General features: G+C 40.0%; 2 long non-coding RNA genes across 3 annotated transcripts in view; one reads left to right on the forward strand and one right to left on the reverse strand.

Annotated features, from left to right (window-relative positions):
• LOC120857073 overlaps positions 1-23,421 on the forward strand; it is a 170,888-nt gene that overhangs the window by 87,518 nt on the left and 59,949 nt on the right. The window lies entirely within an intron of this gene.
• LOC120857074 lies at positions 6,743-23,323 on the reverse strand. 2 transcript variants are annotated; one of them, XR_005719569.1, is made up of 2 exons: positions 23,269-23,323; positions 6,743-7,090 (listed from the first exon to the last, which is right to left on the reverse strand). It is a non-coding gene; the product is annotated as an uncharacterized LOC120857074 (long non-coding RNA). The 2 variants fall into 2 exon arrangements; XR_005719568.1 differs by lacking the exon at positions 23,269-23,323 and adding an exon at positions 22,383-22,449.

Here is a 23,421-nt window from a genome sequence, read left to right on the forward strand (position 1 = left end):
AAGAATGGGGTGGACTGTTTGCCTGGAAGAAAAGGGAAAGACAGATTCCTTCAAGTAGGAGGATCAGTAGGAGATGGTTAGTGATAAACTGTCTGCCATCAAGGTCAAATATTTGATAAAGAGGGACAAAAGATTGGAGCTTATTTTAAGACTGAGTGGAGGTAGAGATCCAATAATATATAGAATGTAAAAATATAGTCTCCCTGAGAAGCACTTAGCAGTGGTTAATCCATTAACTAATTAATTCAATAAACATCATTAAAAGCCAACTATGGACCATGTGCTATTGATAATAACATGTGCAAAAATAGACTTGCTTCTGGCCTTTTGGATTTTATAGTCAGTGGGTAAGAAAGATGCTTATTTTTTAATAAATGATAAGTGCAGTAAAGGAAGAGAGTAGAGAGCTATAATGGTATATTGTCAGGGATACTTGTCTAGCCTGGGGGATTAGGGAGGACTTCCTAAAAGAAGAGGTTAGTGATCTGGGATTCTTCAGCATCAAAGGAGTGGGACTGAAAAACCAAGCAAACCAACCAAACAAAAAAAAACAGCGAGTGGGCAAGAGTGTTCTAGGGAGAAAGAAGAGCCATGCAAAGGCCCAAGGGTGGGAGGGAACGTTCTGGTAAATGTTTTTTGGTGTGAAGTAGAATCTTTTGGTGGAGTTTTCAAAGAAGTTAATCAACTACAGCCAAGACAACTCACACGTCACACCTTTCCGTAACCTTCTGTTCCTAAAATCATATGGTTTACAGCATTTAATTGCTTGGGTTCAATCCAGTGAGAGCTTCTTTGAGAGAGAAAAGAACAGCAAGAGACAGGGCGATTTGGTGAGTAGAGCCTAACATGCCAACAGGTAACCATATATGTCAGCATCTGATTAAGGACCACAGTGAGGGGTCTCTGTGGCTAGGAGAGTTGGAGGTCAGGGAAGAAAGTGGTGTGTATGGGGCTTCCTGTTGTCATGTCTCCGGATCAGCCAGCTGGAATTCCCCACTCTGCAGAAGGGACTCTGACTGAAGAGGAGAATTCTTGGCAGACAGTAGGTAATCCCTCTATCAGCTGTCAGTGAGCAGCTCTCAGGAAGGAGCAAGGACACCAGGGAACCACTGATGATTTGTACCAGATGCTTCAAGTATTGCCTCAGTCTTCACATGAACTGTATGAAATAGTATTATGATTCCCATTTTACAGACAAGGAAACTAAGATTTACTGATTTGGATTACATGTCCATGGGTGCATATTTAGGGAATGACTGTGTTAGAACTCATTTCTGTCTCACAACTCAATGTTCCTACTGTAGCCCTAGGCTTTTCCCCCACTCTGGGGTGTGTATGTGTGTGGTTGGGTGTGGGTATGTGTCTTGCTTTATTCCCTATATTAGAGTATTTGTTCTTAATAAGGGAAGGAGATAAAAGAGTGGGGGGAAAAGGTAATTTTTTAAAAAATCTGCTCTTCACCAAGAGATATGCTTACTAATTACATAGAATATTTCACTTCTGTTTACTGCAAACTGCATGCTACGTTATTCTCTGCGTTTTAAGATGAAGAAAATGAGTCATTTGTGTCTAAGATCTCTTGTCTACCGAGGCAGTGAAGCTGAAATTGGATTGCAGGCCTGCTTGAGTCCAGAGTCCATGCTCTATCTAGCCCATTTCCTGTGCCGTGTCATGAGCTTTCTAATGTTCAATACATATTTATTCATTTATTCATTGTTAAAACAAACATTGTTTGTGCACCGCTTTTGTGCTGGGCACTCTACTAAGCACAGAGAGTGGAAAAGAATTCTTTTAATTTCTTTTACTCTTGTAGCCAGTACCAGGCTGTGTGATACTTGGTTGTTCTCATATAGTTTCTTGGGTTTTACTTAATGGATATTAGAATTGAACAGGATCTTAGTCAATGTTTTCATGCTTTAAAACATCCTTGTAGTGAAGGTGCAAAAGTTCCAAGTAAAACATTAGCTAGCAGAACCCAGCAGCATATTAAAGAATACTACACCATGAGGAAGAAGAGTTACTCCAGGAATATAAAGATAAATTAATAAATAGCTTATTAATTAATAATCCATATTAATGGATATAATGAGATATAATTTCTATGATTTTATTCCGGAGATAATGAAAGGCAACTGATTAGTGTGCAACATCCCATATCTTTTATGTGTATATGAATTATATATGCATATGTAATACATTATATACATGTATGAAAGCAAGCACCTACTTGTCTACTTGTCTACACATACACAACAAACACACATATGCTTCTGAAATTCCATAAAAGAAGAGCTGAACAAATAGAAGGGCATACACTAAGTTCTTGGATAGGGAGAGTCAGTCTTTAAATGTGCAAATTTTGTACATTAATTAAAAAAATAACTTATTTATTTTAATTGGAGGCTATTTACTTTGCAATATTGTAGTGGTTTTGTACATTAATTTATAATGAATATAATTCTATTAAAAATAACAAAATAATTTGTAAAAGTTCTTTTGGAAAGAGAAACAAATCAGAATAGTCATAAAACACAGAACAATGAGGGAGCACTTGTTCTAGAAAATCTTAAAGCATATCATAAATCTTTAACAAATCAGTGAGGTATTGGCTAGTAAATAAGAACCAATGGGAAATAATACAATATCTAAAGATATATGGATTTCAAATATATATAGAAATTAGAGTATAATAAAGTTAGCAACTCAAATTAGAGACAGAGAGAGAGAGTATATGTGTGGAGAGGAAAAGAAACAGACCAGTGTATACAGCAGTAGGGCTTCCCAAGTGGCAGTAGTGGTAAAGAACCCACCTGCCAATGCCGGAGACTAAGAGAGCGGGTTCGATCCCTGCATCAGGAAGATCCCTTGGAGGAGGGCATGGCAACCCGCTCTGGTATTCTGGCCTGGAAAACCCCATGGACAGAGGAGCCTGGCGGGCTACATTCTGTGGGGTCACAAATAGTCAGACACAACTGAAACAACTTAGCACACACATACAGTATTAACTGGGTAGCCATTTGGAATATAATTGGATTTACATTCATATTGTGCTTGAAGATAAATTCCAAATGGGTCAAAAATTTAAAAGTAAAATATGAAATCATGAAAATAGTAGATGAAAACACATGAGAGTTATTTTATTACCTAGAAATGGAAAAATCATTTCAATTATTATACAAAATTAAAAAGCCGGAAGAAAAAAAAAACACCTCATTTCATGTATTTAAAAAATCTGTTTGCAAAAATGGTCTAAGCAGAGTCAGAGTCAAAAGACAAATGACTCTTGGCAAATATCTGTAACTTGTTTCAGATGAATGGCTAATATCTTTAATATATAAATAGATCTTTCAAATCAATATAGAAAAGATCATCAAGCCACTGGGAAAATGAGCAAAGGATATGCATAACAGATTAGAGAAAAGGAAAATCCCAAACTAAAGACTCTATAAAAGAGTCAATTGACTTTTTGCATAATAAGAAAATTTAAATTGTTCTCCTATACCATTTTCATCTACCAAACTGGCAAACATTCAAACATTTGATGATACCTTATGTTGCCAAGACTGTGTGGAAACACTTTATATGCTGCTGGAGGGAAGTAAATTGGTATAGTTTATATTAATATCAAACAAAATTACAAGCACATCTATTATTTGACCCTATAATCCCACTTCCAGAAAATTATACTATGGATATGTTTTCCTATGTGAAAATTGACATAAGCAGTATTATTCTTCATGGCAAATAATTGGAAATCACCTAAATATTCATCAACAGAAGACTGGTTAAGTGGAATTATACAGCTGAAGCTTTTAAAGAACTGAAACGGGAAGATCTCCAAATTACATTTTTGAGTGAAAATCAAGATGTAGAACAGTGTGTATGGCATGGGAGTAATGGAAGAAAAGAATAAATATTCATATTTGCTCCTATATTAATTGAAATATGTCAGAAAGGACACAGATGACTTAATGACAGTGATAAATTTTTCTGTTCTTGTTTGGCTTTTTCATTTGAAGAGAGGTCAACTGGGTAGCTGTAGGATTTGAACAGGAGAAAGACTTTATTTGACACAATTTTTTACTATTTGAATTTTGAATCATGTCTAATATAAAAATATATAAATTAATATTTATGAAATTTAAAAAATATATAAAAATTATTTTAAGAAACCAAATGCCTACAAGATAGATTAGTAAACAGGCTCTTCTGTCCTCCACTACCTCCTGGAGTTTGCTCAAATTCTTGTCCAATGAATCAGTGATACTGTCTAACCATCTCATCCTCTGCTGCCTTCCCCCTTCTTTTGCCTTCAATCTTTCCCAGCATCAGGGTCTTTTCCAATGAGTTGGCTCTTCGTATCAGATAGCCAAAGTACTGGAGCTTCAACATCAATCCTTCCAATGCATATTCAGGGTTGATTTCCTTTAGGATTGATTGCTTTGATCTCCTCACTGTCCAAGAGACTCTCAAGAGTCTTCTCCAGCACCACAATTTGAAAGCATTGATTCACTGGTGCTCAGTCTTCCTTATGGTTCCACTCTCACATCCATACATGACTGCTGGAGGCAAAATGAATTTCAAATCACAACCTATGGAGGAAAAATGCCATCATGGAAAGCACGCAGAACTTGGAGTCAAAAGATCTAGTTTAGATTCATGATTTATCCACAGAGTAGCTTAGTAGACCCTGGGCAGTTCTTTATAGCAGTATCAATCGTTGACCACATCCCTGTGACATCTGTCCTCCTATCCTGATATGTGTGTTTGTGTGTGTGTGTGTTAGTCACCCAGCTATGTCTGACTCTTTGTGACCCCATAGACTGTGGCCCACCAGACTCCTCTGTCCATGGAATTCTCGAGGCAAGAATACTGGAGTGGGTAACCATTCCCTTCTCTGGGGGATCTTCCTGACCCAAGGATAGAATCCAGGTCTCCTGCATTGCAGGCAGATTCTTTACTATCTGAGCCACCGGGGAAGCCCTCCTATCCTCATAGGCTGCTCTAAAGCTTGACAAATCTAACTGGATTTGAAAGCACTTCAAAACTGAAAAGTAGCACAGAGGTGTGCAGCATAATAGACGACAATTTCATCATAATGTCAGTCCCATTCATTCTCTGCTTAAGTGGCAGAGGATTTGTGGCTGGTGAGGACAGTGTTAAATTTACAGAGCAACCCGAGGAGAGACTCGCTTGCCATAAGGGGAGACCCACGACTGATGGTAGGCACTTAACAGCATGTTCCAATTACAGCATTTAAATCTAATTGCATACTCTGTTAATCTCTGTCAGTGCGGCATCATTTAATATCATCTCGGCAGCCTCTAATATTGTGAGCAATGTGAGCTGAGCTGAGACTATTGAAAAAGTTCAGTCCCAGGTCTTCATATCCCCTTTAATTCTCTCTGTCAATTATGCCTCCGCCAAGAGTTCAAATAAAGGTCTTGGGATCCGGGGTTGGAGCTACCTTTTTGAAGCAAAGCCTCTTATAAATATACAGATTATATCAGGAGCCTCCAACTCCTTGCCCTGGTTGTGTTTGATGGGTTAGTTGCAGTGACTAGTCCCTAGGGTGTAACTTACTATAGGCTTCTTTCAAACAAATATTGTAAATACAACGTGTTCCATGAATTATAGGTCTGGAAATAACGTGATATCACTTGCACGTATATTTTCTCCCCTCCCCAATCACCCTGGCTCAAGTAAGGTCGATGTGAAAACTCCTCCTGACTCTTACTTAGCTCAACTTTTTTTTTGCACATAGAGAGCTTTTTATCTTTATTTATTCGTATTATAAATTTTAATTAACATGAAACCTCTGGTCATGGGCTTAGATTTTAAAATAAAATTCTTGAATCAGAGAAATAAAATGTAGGAATAACACTAACTCTGTTTAAATCCAACTTTTATCAGGAGTCATTTATTCAGTCAATAAACACCAAATGAATGATGTCACTTGTGCCATGCCTTTGCTGGCTCTCTGACTGAGAAGTTACATTCTTTCTAAAGAAGGTGATGTGAAATTGCTCACTCAAGTCCGACTCTTTGCGGCCCCGTGGACTGTAGCCCTCCAGGCTCCTCTGTCCATGGGATTCTCCAGGCAAGAATACTGGAGTGGGTTGCCATTTCCTTCTCAAGGGGATCTTCCCAACACAGGGATCGAATCCAAGTCTGCAGGCAGATGCTTTAACCTCTACTGAGCTCCAAATCCAGGTCCATGTTTTATAAGCCATATGGTTAGGTAATTTTCTAAGCTTCTCTAAATCTGAACTTACTTTCCTGTAACATTTTAATACTTTTGCCTCCCTTGAAGCACCACTTGGGGGATTAAATGAGATAATATATGTAAAGTACCAGGTAGGTTTTCGCACACTTTTTACAGCTGTTTAGTTTTTGCTAATAGTTATGAATAGTTATTATTTGTCAGTCACAGGGCTAAGACTCATGAAGTATTCTTTTGTAATGTTTTGGGCAGCTTTATAGTTCGATACCTTTATTATCCCAATTTTACAGTTGAAGACTGAACCCCAGATTGAAACCTGGGGAAATGAATTTTGTCCATGGTGACCCACCTGGAACATGGAGAGTAGAAATTTAAGCCTATGAAACGAGAAACCACAGGTGTGTTCTCTGACTACAGTAGGATCGACACCATGACTTCAAGGACTTCTCTCCAAATCTCGCTGGGGCGATGAGACTTACCCAAAACTGTAATTGGTTAGCCAAACACAGCCATGTGTGATTAAGCATCCAAAATGACTCCGCCTGCTTTCTTTGGAAGGTGCTGAGACAAAGCAACTAGAGAACAAGCTGAGCTGCTCAGAGAGACTGGAAATCACATAATTGAAATAAGAGGGAATAGGTTTCTCTCTCAAGGAGTTATCCAGGGCTGTGTGGTTCTGCGGTGTCTGGTTTCATCTTCCATCCTCAGACAAGTGTTTGTTCCTAGGCAGCTGCTCCAGTTGTCACTGGTCTTAGGTTCCTCCGACCTGGGTGGACTCGTGGGACAGTGCAGTGATTAAGACTTCTGTCACTTTTGCCTGTGGGAACTTGGGCAGGGTATTTACTCTCTGTGCTGCAGGTTTCTCTTCTGAAAAATAAGCATAATAATAGAGTTACTGATAAACCTGAACATGTTTAGAACAGTGCTTGGCACATAGTATTACATTATATATGCTTGACTATTATATGTATATGGTGGGATCTCAGTATTTGTCCATCAGTTGGTTCCTGGAGATGAGTGTCCCTCTTTCTGGAGATGCCTAAGTTTCCTAGGCATCTTTCTGGAGATGCCTAAGAAATTACTCATTGGAAATCTTTGAAGATTGTAATCACCTGGAATTCTTGCAGTAGAAAGGGGAACCCAGACAGAGACTAGGGGAGATGGAAACAAAAAGATCAGCCCATAGGGCAGAGTGTAGGGCAATTCTGCTCAAAGAGACTGGAAATCACACAATAGAAATAAGATGGAATATGTTTGCCTCTTGAGGGGTTATCCAGGGCTGTCTGGTCCTGTGTTGTCTGATTGCATGTGCCATCCCCGTGTCTGCAGGGAAAGGGATGGAAAGCAGTCTGGGTGAGTGATGGAAGTAGTGCCCCACCTGTGCCCTCTAGTAGTACTGAAGGATTGTTCCATCCTCTCCTTCCCTTCCCCAGTCTTTAAGAGGAGATGAGCTCCAATTTTAGTCAAGGACACACCATGAGCCATGGAACTAGGCAGAGATGCTCTATTATTCTCTTTCTTTGGGAGGTCTTATCCAAGATCATTGCAAACATATTAAAATGCAGTCACATTCCTTGTTTCCTATAATTAAGAATAACCATAAGAGTATAATTGTAATCTAGTGGCTGAGAAAAATGTTACATTTATATAGCTACTTAGTTCAACATTATTTTGATTTGCAGTTTTTGTTCTGTGTTTTGGATCTTGTATTATTTTATCTGCATGCAGGTCTAAAAATCCTGCGCTCCCAGTACTGAATAGATGAAGTAGCCTTGGCACTAGTGGCTGGGAACAGATGATTTATTCAGAATAAGAAACTGGTTGAAATGATGATTTTTGCTTTCCACTGATTTATTTTTGGAAATTTTACTCAAAACTTTTGTGGTTGGAACTTCTTAGGCATGGAAGGGGAGAAAGAGGTCACAAGCTCTTGTGCATTTTTTTTTTCCCTTTGGGAATCGCTCTTTACTATGGGTAGTGAGGTTTGATAGTCTGGGGCCTCCTCTCACTGAAGAAGTAGGGTTCTACCTCCACAGGCATCTCAGGGTCAGGCTGGGGCTGAGTGGAAGGAACCTGGAAATGACTGCTTCGATCTGATGCTTGAGTGGAAAAAGGATTCTGGAAATGTCCAACCCAGATCATTAGGCCTGGGGAAAACACCTTAATAGTGGTGTGACCTTCAGTAAGGGCTAGTGAGATAATGGATAGGGGAAGTTGGAAGCTATGGGACCAGGGATCCAAGTCAAACATTTGGTAAACCCCAGGGCCCCCCATTGATATGATGAGCAGAAGGTTTTGCAAATATGTCTTTCTTTGTTCCATGGGGGCCAAGAACCTTCTGGAGGGTCAGTGTGAGTCACTTAATTCCTAGCATCCTAGAATCAATAACCTTTCCTAGAGCCAGAGTTGGGAGAATCTTCATGGGCCAGCCATTCTTCTTACTTTAATAGACTGAGAGCCTAGTAAAATGCCTTAAAACTTAAAACTTCCCCTTTAGGCTGTTTTGGTGAACTTTTACCTGTTCCTTGGCAATGATGAATAATACATTCCCTTATAATAAAAATGGCCAGTGAGCTTGCCTTCCAAGCAGTAACATATATTTTAAAAGATCCTTAATAATATTACCTGAAGGAAATGTACTTATGAGAAGGCAAAGGTAGGTCCACAGATGAGGGCAGGTTTGAGATGGGGCAAAAATAAGCGGTCAGGAACACAAGGTTTTGAGTTAAACCAACCTAAGTTTGAATTTTATTTTGGATGTTATTAGCTGAGTGATTTGAGGAAATAATTTAACTTTTATGAAACTCAATGTCACCACTTGTAAAAAAGAGTTAATTATTGCTGTGACATGACTCCTATAAAATGCTTATCATGGTGCTTGGTGCAAACAGATATGTAGCATGGGAAAGTAAAATAACGCGGAGGCAGCGCACAGCTGGGAGAAAAAGATGCCGTTACCTTCCCTTCTAAAGTCAAAGAACCCATCTGTTCCACTGCTCAGTGATGGCCACACATTGGTTTTACACAGCATGGCACTCCAGAAGGAAATATATGACAACCCCACCCCCACTTGTCTAAGCAAAGAGAGCTTTGTGTGTGTGTGTGCATGTGCATGTGTAGAAGTGGTTTTGCAGAAAGGGTTTAATGGAGAGTATTTTATAGAAAGTTAGTCTCCATTCCCCATTTTAATTGAATTCTTGGGTTTTATTCAAGAAGGAAAAACTGGTAGCTCATTCTCCAGATGGATGTTTGCTAGGTTTAAGACACACAGCCAAGATCTTGGGGTTTGGAGATACAAGTGGTGTTGATGTTGGAAAGAGACAGAGGTCATCCCACCTACCAGTGTGGGGTCTCAGGGAGCAGTGGAAAATCCCATTTGCTTCCACAGACTCTGAATTTGGGATGAGGTGGGTAAGGAGATTGGTGATCTGCAAGTTTGCTACATCTCTTGTGGATATTGAGGAAAGGGGGCTGGAGTCAGATTGAAGATGTTCTCAAATGTCTTGTGGGTCTCCTGCCTAGAGGTATGTCCATGACTCAATGCCCACACAGATGGGCATATCTCAGATGAACACACAGACCATGAGTAGATTGGTAATGAGAGAGATAGAGGAAAGGTCACTGGCACTCCTAAGTGTGCCCCTTAAATTCTCCTGGGTAAAAGATAGCTTCCCCCATTTACCCTCTCCCATGTTAGCCAGTCCATAAGACATGGAGGAGAAAGAAGAAACACAAGAGCATGAGGACAAATGGTTGGGGCTGAGCACATCACACTTCAATCCTTTGTCGTCCTCTTCCTGGAGCTGCTTCATGGATGATGCAGGGATGGGGGCTGTTAATTCCTCTGTGGGACTGAATGTTTGCCTGGGGTGAATCAGAGGATCAGTCCAAAAATTGCTGAACCAGGTTGAATTATGGGAAGGACTAATCTATGGTCAAATGACTAGTAACTTTAAGGGATCACCAAATCCTTTCCCCCACTGCCCCTCTCCATTAACATAAACCTAGACAGCATATTAAAAAGCAGAGACATTACTTTGCCAACAAAGGTCCGTCTAGTCAATGCTATGGTTTTTCCAGTGGTCATGTATGGATGTGAGAGTTGGACTATAAAGAAAGCTGAGTGTCAAAAAATTGATGCTTTTGAACTGTGGTGTCGGAGTAGACTCTTGAGAGTCCCTTGGACTGCAAGGAGATCCAACTAGTCCATCCTAAAAGAGATCAGTCCTGGGTGTTCATTGGAAAGACTGATGTTGAAGCTGAAACTCCAAAACTTTGGCCACTTGATGTGAAGAGCTGACTAATTTGAAAAGACCCTGATGCTGGGAAAGATTGAGGGCAGGAGGAGAAGGGGACGACAGAGGATGAGATGGTTGGATGGCATCACTGACTTGATGAACATGGGTCTGGGTGGACTCTGGGAGTTGATGATGGACAGGGAAGCCTGGTGTGCTGCGGTTCATGGGGTCACAAAGAGTTGGACATGACTGAGCGACTGAACTGAACTGAACTGAACTGATGGTACTTGGAAAGCAATCAACATATCAACAGAATATCATAAAAAAATGGAAAATAGTATGGTAGAGGTAAGAAGGGGATGCAATGGGTACACAATCAGAAAGGAGGACTGAGCTCGTGGGGAATGTATGCATGCAGAGGTGTAAGTACTGAATAATAGCTCTCTGAAAAAAAAGCTATGATCTATCGCATTGGCCAGTTTCCATGGTGTAATTACTCCTGCCATGGCTATCAACATGGTAACATGCTAAGAAGTTGAGAAACATATGCACAATCAACTCTAGCGAGCTATTTCAGAAACTTCCAGCACACCAGTGTGTGTGTGTTTGTGTGTGTGTGTGTGTGTGTGTGTGTGTGTGTGTGTGTGCATGCATGCATCAGTAAGGCTTTCTGGAAAAAGGGACCCATGGCCTAAGTCTTAAAGGATGAGTAGGAAGGAACCAGGAAAAGAAAGGTAAGAAGGACAGTCAAGGTAGGGAAATAGAACAAACAAAGAAAGGAGGCCCCAGATGGCATGATGTGTAAGGACAAAGAACTCAGTCCACTTTAAGGTCATTACTGAAAGTCAGCATGTATTCGGTTCTGCTCACCACTTTTTCTTATAAAAGACATGTTGTTATTAAAAAAAAAAAAGAACTCAACTTGTTTATTGTTATCATGTTTAAATCTCTTCATAGTATTTTTTCTTTATTCGTCAGTCACAGCAGACATTTATGAGAGCCTACTTAGTGCTTTTTACGGAAATGATTTAAAGATGAGTAAACAGATAGTCCCTGTCCTCAAAGACCTTGTAATGAAGCAGAACATAAACAGATACATAGGACACACCACGATGGAAATCCTGAGTAACATATGCATATGTTATTAGGTATTGTGGGAGATGGAGGGATGGACCCCAAAGATATGGACTTCTTAATTCCTAGAACCTGTGAATATATCACCTTACATGGCCAGAGGGACAGAGGGATGTGATTAAATGAAGGAGCTTGAAATTGATAGTTTATCCTGGATTATCTGGGTGGGCCTTGAATGCAGCCATGGGGATCCTTATAAGAGAATAAAGATGGAAGGATGGAAGCAGAGGGAGTGAGAACATGCTGCGCTACTGGCTTTGAAGATGGAGGAAGGGGCCACAAGCCAAGGAATGTTGTCAGCAGCCTTTAGGATCTGCAAAAGGCAAGAAAATGGATTCTCCCTCAGAGCCAGCCTCTGGAAGAAATACAGGCCGATCACAACTCGATTTTAGCTTATTGAAATTTGATTCAGACTTATGACCTATAGGCTGTAACTAACTTTATGGTTTCTTTATAAATTTTTTTTTTTTGGCTGCCCCAGGTCTTAGTTGCAGCATGTGGGGTCTGTCAGTTAGGTGTGGTATGTGGAATCATTTTAGTTGCAGTATGTGAACTCTTGACTGCTGCATGTGGAATCTAGTTCTTTGACCAGGAATTGAGCCTGGGTCCCTTGCATTTGGAGCTTGGAGTTTTAGCAACTGGATCACCAGGAAGTCCCCACACTGTTGTAAACTACTGTGTTTTGAGGTAATTTATTACAGCAGTCACAGGAAACTAATATAGAGGTATTGAAAGCAGAGATGTAACATGGTAATTAAAAACCTTGATTTGAGAGTCAGATGTCTCTTTTACAATCATGGCCAGATCTCTTAACATTTCTACAACTTTGGGCAAGTTACTAACTGCTTCATGCCTCAGTTTTCTCATCTGTAAAGTGAGACAATTATACCTACTTCATAGATTCAGAGTGGGGTGTTGTGAAATTATATACACATTGTTTGGAGTCCATAGTGAGCAATCCATGAATGTAAGCTACGGTTTTTATTTAGATAATTAAGTTTCTGCCTTTTCTCTGCTCTCTGATCACGTTGATGAGTATAACTGAATATGTTGAGGATTAGATGGGATTTTATGATCTGGCCTAGACAAAATTTTCCTATTTCTAATGTTATTTTTATGGGCAAATATGATCTCAAGTTGAAAAAGCTGGTCCTTCACACATTTTGGAATTGCCAAATGATTTTAATTCTGAGTACAGTCTTGTCTCTCTCAGAACAAAAATCCTTGCTTGATCAGTCATTAAAAGGGTTAAGAGCTTGCGTCTTCTCCATCTCCCTGCTACCCCCTCGCCCCAACCCCCCCAATAAAAATCATGTTTTGTGCACCCTTTCTTTGGCTCAAGTATTATTCTCTGCTCTGTGATTTGGAGTCAGCCTGTCTGTCCCCTGACTGAGCAGGAGCAACCGAACAGCTGTGAAAACAATGCAGAAGCTGAGGAGAGCTGTGATTAGTGGGGGAACTGGGGAATCTGGGGCCCGCCAGGCCTGTGTCCCACGTCAGCACACAGTCTGCAGAACCTGGGTTATCACATGGCTGGGCTCAGCCTCGGCAGGCCCGTCCCCAAGCTAGGGCTCACCACTACTGGTGCCGCTCTTGTTCTCTGGCACCTTCACTTCAGAAAGGGTGTTTATTCCCCCATATTATTCCCTGCACATCCTTGGGACCATTGCATAAACATACTGTTGCTAGGCAGACCTCTAGCCTCCTTTCATCCTGGGTCCCAGCAAATTCTGTCCAGGCAGATTCAGAGGAGTGTACTTACAGCTGGTGTTGTCCACCACACCAGCTCTCCTCTCTGGCCCCAAGTTTTCCTGCCAGAAATCCCGCAGCTTCTTCCTTGTGCATTTGATCTTCTAGATGTGGATATTTAAGCGAGTTTACAGATCCCCCTGGCCCCCAACTCTTCCCCCTGCTACTGTGTCCATTACTCCGCAGAGTGTGCATAGGAAACATGTAACTTAATCAAGTGTGTGTTGTGTTAAGTCGCTTCGGTCATGTCCAACTCTTTGTGACCCCATGGACTGTAGCCCACCTGGCTCCTCTGTCCATGGCATTTTCCAGGCAAGAATACTGGGGTGGATTGCCATTTCCTCCTCCAGGGGATCTTCCTGACCCAGGGGATTGAACCCATGTCTCTTGTGTCTTCTGCATTGGCAAGCGTGTTCTTTACCACTAGTGCCACCTGGCAAACTTAATCATATTCCTTTGCAAGTAATCAATCCAAGATTACTGGAGAACAAAGAATTTTGCTTACTGTCCCAATGAAACGCCTGCTGATCTTCCAGCAGCACTTGCTGCTTTCACTAATTTTTCAAACTTCTACCTGCCAGCAGCTCCCACGTGCCCACCCTCTCCTGGTTCCCTTCACCTAAGTGACAGTCTTGCCCCCTTCTGCCTTAGGTTTCCCTTCCTAATGACAACGGTACTGCATTCATCTTTCTAATTCCAGCAACCAGCACAGAACCTGACACACACAGGGTTCAGGAAGCATCTGGAAGGTGAAGAAGTGCTGAAACCATTTAAATGTACTCTTTCCTTGTTTCCCCTTTGAAATATAATTAAAAAATCTGTTACCATGCTGATTTAGGTTTAATATTTTCTCTTCTTGATTTAGTCACCACTGTAATTATTCATAGTTCTCAATTGATCACAATAATTTACATATATTATGAATGTTGATAATTAATTATTAGACCTCAAATTAGAATTTCATTGAAAACACATCTCTCAATAATGGACTTATTCATGTAGTTTATGGAACAGCAGAGGACTACTAGTTATTTTAATGATTGCTGCTGCTGCTGCTAAGTCACTTCAGTCCTGTCCAACTCTGTGCGACCCCATAGACGGAAGCCCACCAGGCTCCTCTGTCCCTGGGATTCTCCAGGCAAGAACACTGGAGTGGGTTGCCATTTCCTTCTCCAATACATGAAAGTGAAAAGTGAAAGTGAAGTCGCTCAGTCGTGTCCGACTCTTAGCGACCCCATGGCCTGCAGCCTACCAGGCTCCTCCGTCCATAGGATTTTCCAGGCAAGAGTACTGGAGTGGGGTGCCATTGCCTTCTCCAATTTTAATGGCAGAGGCTTCTATATTAATTCTATTCTATTTTTTTGTTTTTTAAATATTTTAAATATTTAAATATTATTGGAGATTTTAAATATGCACTAACTAGAGAGACTAGTAAAATAAATTGTCCATTACCATTTGCCTATTTTTTATGTTTGCCTATAAACTACACTTTCTATTGTGTGTAAGCTATTTAGCATGTGTAGGTCTTTGCTTCAGAGAAGACAATGGCACCCCACTCCAGTACTCTTGCCTGGAAAATCCTATGGACGGAGGAGCCTGGTGGGCTGCAGGCCATGGGGTTACTAAGAGTCGGACATGACTGAGCAACTTCACTTTCACTTTTCACTTTCATGCATTGGAGAAGGTAATGGCAACCCACTCCAGTGTTCTTGCCTGGAGAATCCCAGGGACAGAGGAGCCTGGTGGGCTGCTGTCTATGGGGTCACACAGAGTCAGACATGACTGAAGTGACTTAGCAGCAGCAGGTCTTTGCTTAGTCCACTTTACTGAGTGAATAGTGTGTCTGTCCTTATTTGACTTCAGTTGTTATACACAAAACACTACTCTCATTTTTATTAGTCTTTTGAAATGTTGACTACACATTCTGTGTGGCATCACTACTTCTTGAGAGCCATCCATGGCAGATTCACTGATTAATCAGAGTATTGTTTTCTGCTGATATTTAATGCAGCTCAAAAATCCTTCTTAACATGGTGCTCCAGGCAATTATTATCAACCAACAGAGTGGCATGAGAACTGAAATCAATTTTAGTCCTTGTGTGTTTATTTTAAAGAATAATTTCTTTCTTATATTTGCAAATATGGTACGTAACACAAAAATCAAGCAGTATTGAAAAGTTCATAGAAGAAAGTAAATTTTTCCACTAATTTCTCCACCTGTATATTATCATTGTAAGTTTGAAAGTGTATTTAATATTATTTTCTACATTTCTTTTTGGGAACAAAGGGATGTGGCAGAAGTAATTATATAAAAGTGTGGTCATTAAAATGCACATCATTTTTAATAGAGAGTATATTTATTTTTTTCTTAAATCTAATGGAAGAAAAAAAGAAGGTATTGCTAAGCCTCAGACTGTTACTTAACAGGATATTTATTATTAAAAAAATCCTTCCAAACTTAAGAAAAACACTATGAAATACATTAATGAGATGAGGAAAAATTGCTTTTAAATTAGATGCTCCAAATTGGGCCTTATCTATAAGTGCCTTTTTTGAAATGTAAGACTTGTGGGTCATCTATATCTTCACAGGCCTTCCTCATGCCTTCCATTTTTCCTTAGTGAAATTATTTTACATTGTTGTAATTCCTAATATTAATATCTAATTTGTAAACATAATTCCCAGTCATCTAATCTTAATTCAGTACTCAAATCCATTTAGCACTTACTACTAGCTTTTTCACCATGGCTTTGAGTTTGCGAAATTCTTTTATTTTGAGGCATCATTGATTTCCAGTATTTTGTTATTGGGCACCTTTTTCACCAAAAGCTCATAGGTTTTGTGTTTCTAAGTTTTTAATGCGCTTGAGAATGCTCTCATCTTTATGCTTGAAGGGTAGTAATTAAATTGTCTTTATGGTTCTGTGATTCAGACAACCAAATGATGCTACTATTTCTTTACAGAATGACTTAAAAGCAGTCCATATCTCTAGCATTTAGGTGTTCTCTGGAAACCTGCCTGAGACCTGGTAGGATAAACCTTTTGCTCACAGACAGCATGGCTGCACCCTGGAGGCCCCCTTTGCCTTCTCTATGTCACTTTGTCTCTTTCCAATCCTTTTCTGCTCTTGGCCCAGCCGAATACCTTTTCCTTGTTTACCATGTGGATCATAATTCTGGCCGTGGTCCATCCTCTGTGAGATTTAATTTCTTTAACACCTGCTCTGGAAAGATCTTGTTTTTCACAAAACTTCCTCTTCCTTACTCACAAGGAAAATGCATTCTGTCCTTGGCACCCCTGAAAATTGAAGTAAATGATTTTTCTAAGTCTTCCTGCAGGTTTTGCTACTTATTCCTTAAGGTTTCCCATGTCATCTCTCTTATTTCGTAGCCCAGTGTTTCCTCAGTTCAGGATATAGCTGCTTGCTTTGAGCAGTTCTTCATTGTATCTAAAAATGTGGTATTTATTAGAGACCCATTATCCCATAGTTCTATGATGCTGACAAGTTCAAATTCTGATAACTGATTAGCAATGTCTAACTTGGTTTCTGCCTTCATCTCTTGCCCACTAAACTAAACAGTAGAGGCCACTGTAATAACCCTTTTTATTAGCAGAGTACAAACACAAAATCTCACTAATTGTGGTTGATGCCTGGTTTGTGATTCTAATAGGGAAGACACACAAGCAAAAAATATAAGTTTTGCTTTAACTGGGTGAGAGGAGGGATGATGGGAGAAGATGATCTAAATCTGTGGAGGCTTCAGGGAAGATTTTACAAAGGATTTGGCTTTAGAAGGAAGATTTGAAGATCAAGAGAACGACAGGATGTGCAGTGAAGTGGCAGCAGGGAAAAGCATGGTGGGCCGTGGGAACTGGGAGAATGTTAGGATGGCCTGGAGGGAGGAAAGTTGGAATCTGTGGTTGATGAGGTAGATAAAACTCTGCTTCTCCGAGACAAGAGTTTTGATGTTATCATGTAGGTGAAGGAAAGTCAGGGAATTCCAATTTTGAAAGGCAGAACTTTACTGTAATCAGATCTACGTGTCATGGGGGTTGGTTTTGGCAGGGACTGGTGGCTTTTGTCAGAGGCTGACTAGAGGCGGTGAGACAAAGCCTACTGTAAGTGAACAGGTGAGAGACAGTAGGTTTGACTTAGGTATGACCCACTAAGAAGGCAGTAGATGTGAGGGTGAAGAGGGGGCCTCTGTGAGAGATTTCTTAGATGATCTCAAAGCAGAGCAAATCCTCAGAACAAAGATTAACAGGTCTGGGTGAATCTGACCTGATGGCACCTTGGCTCTATCTATTATTGGCAATGTGATCATGGGAGAGTCACTGAACCATATTGGACTTGGTTTACTCATCAATATATATGCAAATGAAAATGCTTGGTGTGAATATTATTTGTAATAATATTTTCCCTTGGGAGAATGCATGGTGCCCTGTGACCCTGCAAAATGAGTTAGCTGTACCCATTCCTACCCTCCTTGCCCTATTGGGTTGTTTGACTCTGGGAACAGTGATGCTGCCAACTCTGAACAGTTTGATGAAAATTCTACATTTTGGGCTTCTCTGGTGGCTCAGACAGTCAAGAATCTGCCTGCAGTGCAGGAGATCGGGGTTCAATCCCTGGGCCTGGAAGATCCCCTGGAGAAGGGAATGGCTACCCATTCCAGTATTCTAGTCTGGAGAATTCCATGGACAGAGGAGCCTGGCAGGCTACAATCCACGGGGTCACAAAGAGTTGGACACAACTGAGCAATTAACACCCTAGCACCTACTTTGCATAACTGAATAGTTCAGAGAGTGAGTCAGGAATATAAAATCAATCAAAGCCCAGCTGAGTTCATTTTGCATAAGAAATCTTATTAGTCAGAGGATGAACAGTTATTTCAAACAAATAACCTCTGTTTGCAGGTTCTTGGGACTGGAATCTATGTGGAGGGTAGGGTAGGTAGGAAGCATATTGCTACTTCTACTATCACTAATCTTAATCTATAATGAATGGAATATTTAACATGTACCAGGAACAAATATTTTAATTATATAATATCACTTAAGTTGCACAATAAACTTATGAAGTAGGACTTGTTCATCTGTTTTACAGATAAGAGTATTAAAACTAAAACACTGAAAATAGCTTGCTCAAGGTCACTTAACTAGAAAATATTAACTCTGGTTTTTCAGTTAGCTTTTGCTGAATAACAACCCCTCTGAAACAGTGTGACTTCCAAGAACTATCATTTATTATTCCTCATGAGTCAAGGGGTCTGTTGGGTGTTTTGAAGATCTAGGTCAGGCTTGGCTGGTGTCAACTGGGCTTACTCCTGCATCTTTGGTCAGATAGAGGGCAGGCTGGTCTTGAATGGCCTCTCTCAATAGCCTTCTCTGGCTGTTGGCCGATTGACAACTAGAGAAGTAAGAGTGACTGGACCTCATTAACTAACAGGCCAGCCTGGCTTATTCACATGGCACAGGGTGAATGTTCCAAGACCAAAACCAGACATGAGCAGACACTTGCAGCCCCAACTTAGACTATTGCTTCTGCTACAGTCTTTTGGCCAAAGTAACACAAGGCCAATACAAATACAAAGGATGGAAAAGTAAGTTCTGCCTCTTAGTTGAAGAAGTGAAAAGAATTGTGGCCATTTGTGTTATATGCCACACAAGCCTACATGTGGTTTTGGACCCCAACACCCAAAATCCTACAGTGAAGGACATTATTTTTAATCCTTATTTGTATCAATAGATGAGCAAACTGAGGTTCAAAGATATTAAGTAACTTGCTCAAAGTTCCTTGACTAGTGAGTAGCTAAACCTTGGTGTGAAGCCCAGCATGTCTAACTCCAAAGCCAGTGAGTTTGTATTGGACCTAGATGGTGACACTCAGGGTTCAAGTCTGTGAGAGGTGGAGCCATTTGTTCCTGGGGGTGGAAGAGCCCTCAGAGGTTGTCTGGTCCATTCGCTGATAGACTTTTGAGTTTCCGTGGTTCACTATAATTTCAAAAAGTATTTTGGCACCACCACAGATTTCTCAACTTGCTAATTTTTTTTTTTTTTGGCCAAGTTAGGCACTGTAAAAACCATCTATCATCCTCATTTTATAGAAAAACAATGAAATGTCAACACCAAAAGATGTAATTTTATCATTGAGTTATTGTTTAAATTGAGTTAATTTAGCTTTGTGAAAACTTATTATTTTGTCTTTGAAGTGAAGTGAAGTTGCTCAGTCATGTCTGACTCTTTGCAACCCCATGGACTGTAGCCTACCAGGCTCCTCCTTCCATGGGATTTCCCAGGCAATAGTACTGGAGTGGGGTGCCATTTCCTTCTCCAGGGGATCTTCCCGACCCAGGGATTGAACCTGGGTCTCCTGCATTGTAGACAGATGCTTTACCATCTGAGCCACCAGAGAAGTCCTACTTTGTCTTTATTATTTGCTTATTTTTTGGAGGACCAGGGATGTCTTTAGATTGGCTGGAGGACCTGCATATAGATGCTACTAATTTATCCCTGTCTTTTCACTTGTTGACACTCAAATACCCTCTAAAACTTTCCTAACTAGTGGTATTCAATCATTGCTTGCATACTCCAAGAGACAGGGAGCTCACTATTATCTGAAGCATAGATAGCATTTAGATAGCTGAACGAAAAAAATAATATTCTTTTATTTTATAGAACACTAATCCTTCTCCCAGTGACAACTACCCATCAGCTGAAGTTCATCTCTTGGTGTTCAATTAAAAAAACTGAAAACAGCTAAAGCTCCCCTGAGTCACTATGAACCCTAGTCCCTTTGGTCTCCACTGAAACAATGCTGTCTTTGAGTACCATCTATTCTCATCTTGCTCTCAGGCTTCATCCAGTTTGACTAAATCTGCCTTCAGATAGATGTAGAGGTCTTTTTCTCTGTGTTTGGCCTGATTAGCTGCAGTAGATTAGGTTATCTATTTTCTCTTTCTACAAATGATTCTTCTGTTAATGAGGTTTAAGATCATATTTGCCTTAGCAGGAGATCATATCAAGCTGTTGACTCAAGGCTCAAGTTTAACCCTCAATTACTATGTGAATAAAATGTGAGCATAATAGAGATGTTTTGAAGGCTCAATAGATACTCAACAAAATCCAATACGACTTCAATAATGTTGAGAGTATCTATCATGAACTAGAACCTGTGAGAGATGCTGGGAATATAAAGAAGAAAAGACATAGTTTCTGTTCTCAAGGAAGTCAAAGTCCAAAAAGTAAAACACATGCAAAAACAATAATACAACATTATCAATTTTCTTCTTCTTCTCTCTCTCGTTTTTTTTTTTTTTTTAGTGGTGGGTACCAACTGAGATGGGAAAATGGGAAAAGTAATATCAATGCCTCCTGGGGTTCAAGGAGGGCTTTATAGAGGATGTAGCTTCAGAACCAGGACCTGGAGAGTTTCATGAGTTGACAGGTGGACCTGGTCTTTCTATATTTGGGGCAGGTATTAAATCCTGGAGGTTAAGGAACATGGGCTTTGGGACCAGACCATCAGAATTCTAGTCATGACATTGCTACATCTCACAGTATATATCAGTTTCTTTCTCAAGGACATTATTGCTCCCTCCCCAGTGTTGTTGTGAGGATCAAATGAAGTCTTTTGATCATAAAGTTCTTGGCATAATTCTGACACATAAGTGGTGTGTGTGTGTGTGCGCGCGCACGCTCAGTCACACAATCATGTCTGATTCTTTGTGGACCCATGGAATGTAGATCCCCAAGTTCCTATGCCCATGGAATTTTCCAGGCAAGAATATTGGAGTGGGATACCATTTCCTACTCCAGGGGATCTTCCCAACCCAGGGAGTGAACCAGAGTTTCTTGCATCTCCTGCATTGGCAGGTAGATTCTTTACCACTAGTGCCCCTTGGGAAGTCATAGGTGTTAGCTATTCTTATTCAAAATGAGCTAAGATGGCTCAGGTCCAAGCCTGATCAACTATACCATTTAATTTCCTTTTATTACAGTCTTCCTGATACAGTGAAGAGTACACCTAGGATACATCCTTACTTGCCAGACTCATGGGAGAATGACTTTAAGAAGAACACATGGGTAGGCCAAGAAGTTGCTGCACCCAGAAGTGCGGATATTCACTGGAGGAGGAGACAGTCTGAGACAATCATGTTCACATTTCTCTTATGAAATGTCATCATTAGAAACCCAACACAACAACAACAAAAAATTTTAACTGAAAATAACTTCAACCATAAAGAAAAATTGTAAGAATAAGAATAGTACAAGGATAGTCATATGCCCTTTAACAAGATTCTTCTATTGTTGACATTCTGCTCCATTTGCTTTATCATTTCCTCTCTTTACCTTTGTGCTTACATATGGACACACACACAGTGTAAATAAACATACACACACACATATATACACACACACACACACATATATATGTATAATATTTTTCTGAACCATTCGAAGGTAAGTTGCATATATTATAGACTTTACCCTAAACATAGCAGTGTCTATTTTCTAGGGACAATGGTATTTCCTTATATAACCACAACATAGTTATCAACTTTATTAAACACTGAAAAAAATACTTTGATATAATTTATTGTCCTTATTCCAACTTTGTCAATTGACCCGATAATATCCTTTACAGCATTTAAAAACTTGAAGTATAGCTGATTTACAATGTTGTGTTAGTTTTAGGTGTACTGCAAAGAGATTCAGTTTTATAAATATACACGACTGAGCGACCTCACTTTCACTTTTCCCTTTCATGCATTGGAGAAGGAAATGGCAACCCATTCCAGTGTTCTTGCCCGGAGAATCCCAGGGATGGTGGAGCCTGGTGGGCTGCTGTCTATGGGGTCGCATAGAGTCAGACACGACTGATGTGACTTAGCAGCGCATATATATATATATATATATATTCTTTTTGATTATAGGTTGTTACAAGATAGTGATCCTTTACATTTTAAGCCTCTATTATAGAATCCAAAAGTCAAAACTATATAAAAAATTACACTTAGAGGAATTCGCTCTCTCACCTCCCTTCATCTCTGTTTCCTTAATCCTATAGGTATCCAGCTTAGTTGTTTTCTTGTTTATCCTTTTTTTTGGGGGGGGGTAAAACTAAGCAGAGATTTGTATGTTTTCTTATTTCCTCTTTTTATTTTACATAAAAGCTATTTGCATCCTGATTTTGTCAATTAATAATACTCCCTATAAATTATTCCTTCAATATATAGTGATCATCATTTTTTTTACAACAGCATAGTATTACATCGTGTAACACTATGGTTTATTGAACCAGTCCTTTATATTTGGACATATAGGTATTTTCCAGTGTTTTACAAATAAAAAGGATACTGCACTGAACAATCTTGTGTATGTGTAGTTTTGTATTATTAGAGATTTATGTTCAGGGTGATTTCTTAGAGATGATATTTTGGATAGAAGAGTAAATACACACACAGTTTTACTATGTATTGACAAATTGTCCTCCACAGGGATTATGCTGTTTTTACATTCCCACTAGTAAGCGACTGCCTGGGAAACCCAACATTTTGACTTATTTTTCACAGAATGATAAATTAGAAGGGATTCAGGAGCCAGGATAGAATGAAGATCAAAGATTAGGTACTGCACAAAGTGGGAAAAAGGATGCCCAACACAAAAATCAATACACAAAGTGCTTTTTTTCCCAGACCCTTGGACACCATCTGCTTAAGGGCAGGGCAGTCTTATTTAATTTTTCTCTTTAGGGCAAGGCATTTCTAGTAAGACATCTTAGCAAGATGCCTAGCACATTGTAGATGATCTATAGATATTGACTGTTTAAGTGAATGAGAGAATAAACTGGGAAAAACCTGGCATTACCCCTGGGAATAAATAAACCTGGCTGGGAGATTATTTTGAAAGGATAACTCTCACCTCTTCTTCTCCCCTTCCATCCTAGACAGACGCTCCCTTGTACAGCCACTCCTGGGGACTGAGCAGTTTGAAGTTTCCAAAGATGAAAACATGTAGGCAGTCCTTGCATTAGGAGATGGGTCTGCACAGAGGCCTATTGTCTGCTGGGACACT

Source organism: Oryx dammah, unplaced genomic scaffold (assembly GCF_014754425.2).
Source record: "Oryx dammah isolate SB20612 unplaced genomic scaffold, SCBI_Odam_1.1 HiC_scaffold_28, whole genome shotgun sequence".
NCBI lineage: Eukaryota > Metazoa > Chordata > Mammalia > Artiodactyla > Bovidae > Oryx > Oryx dammah.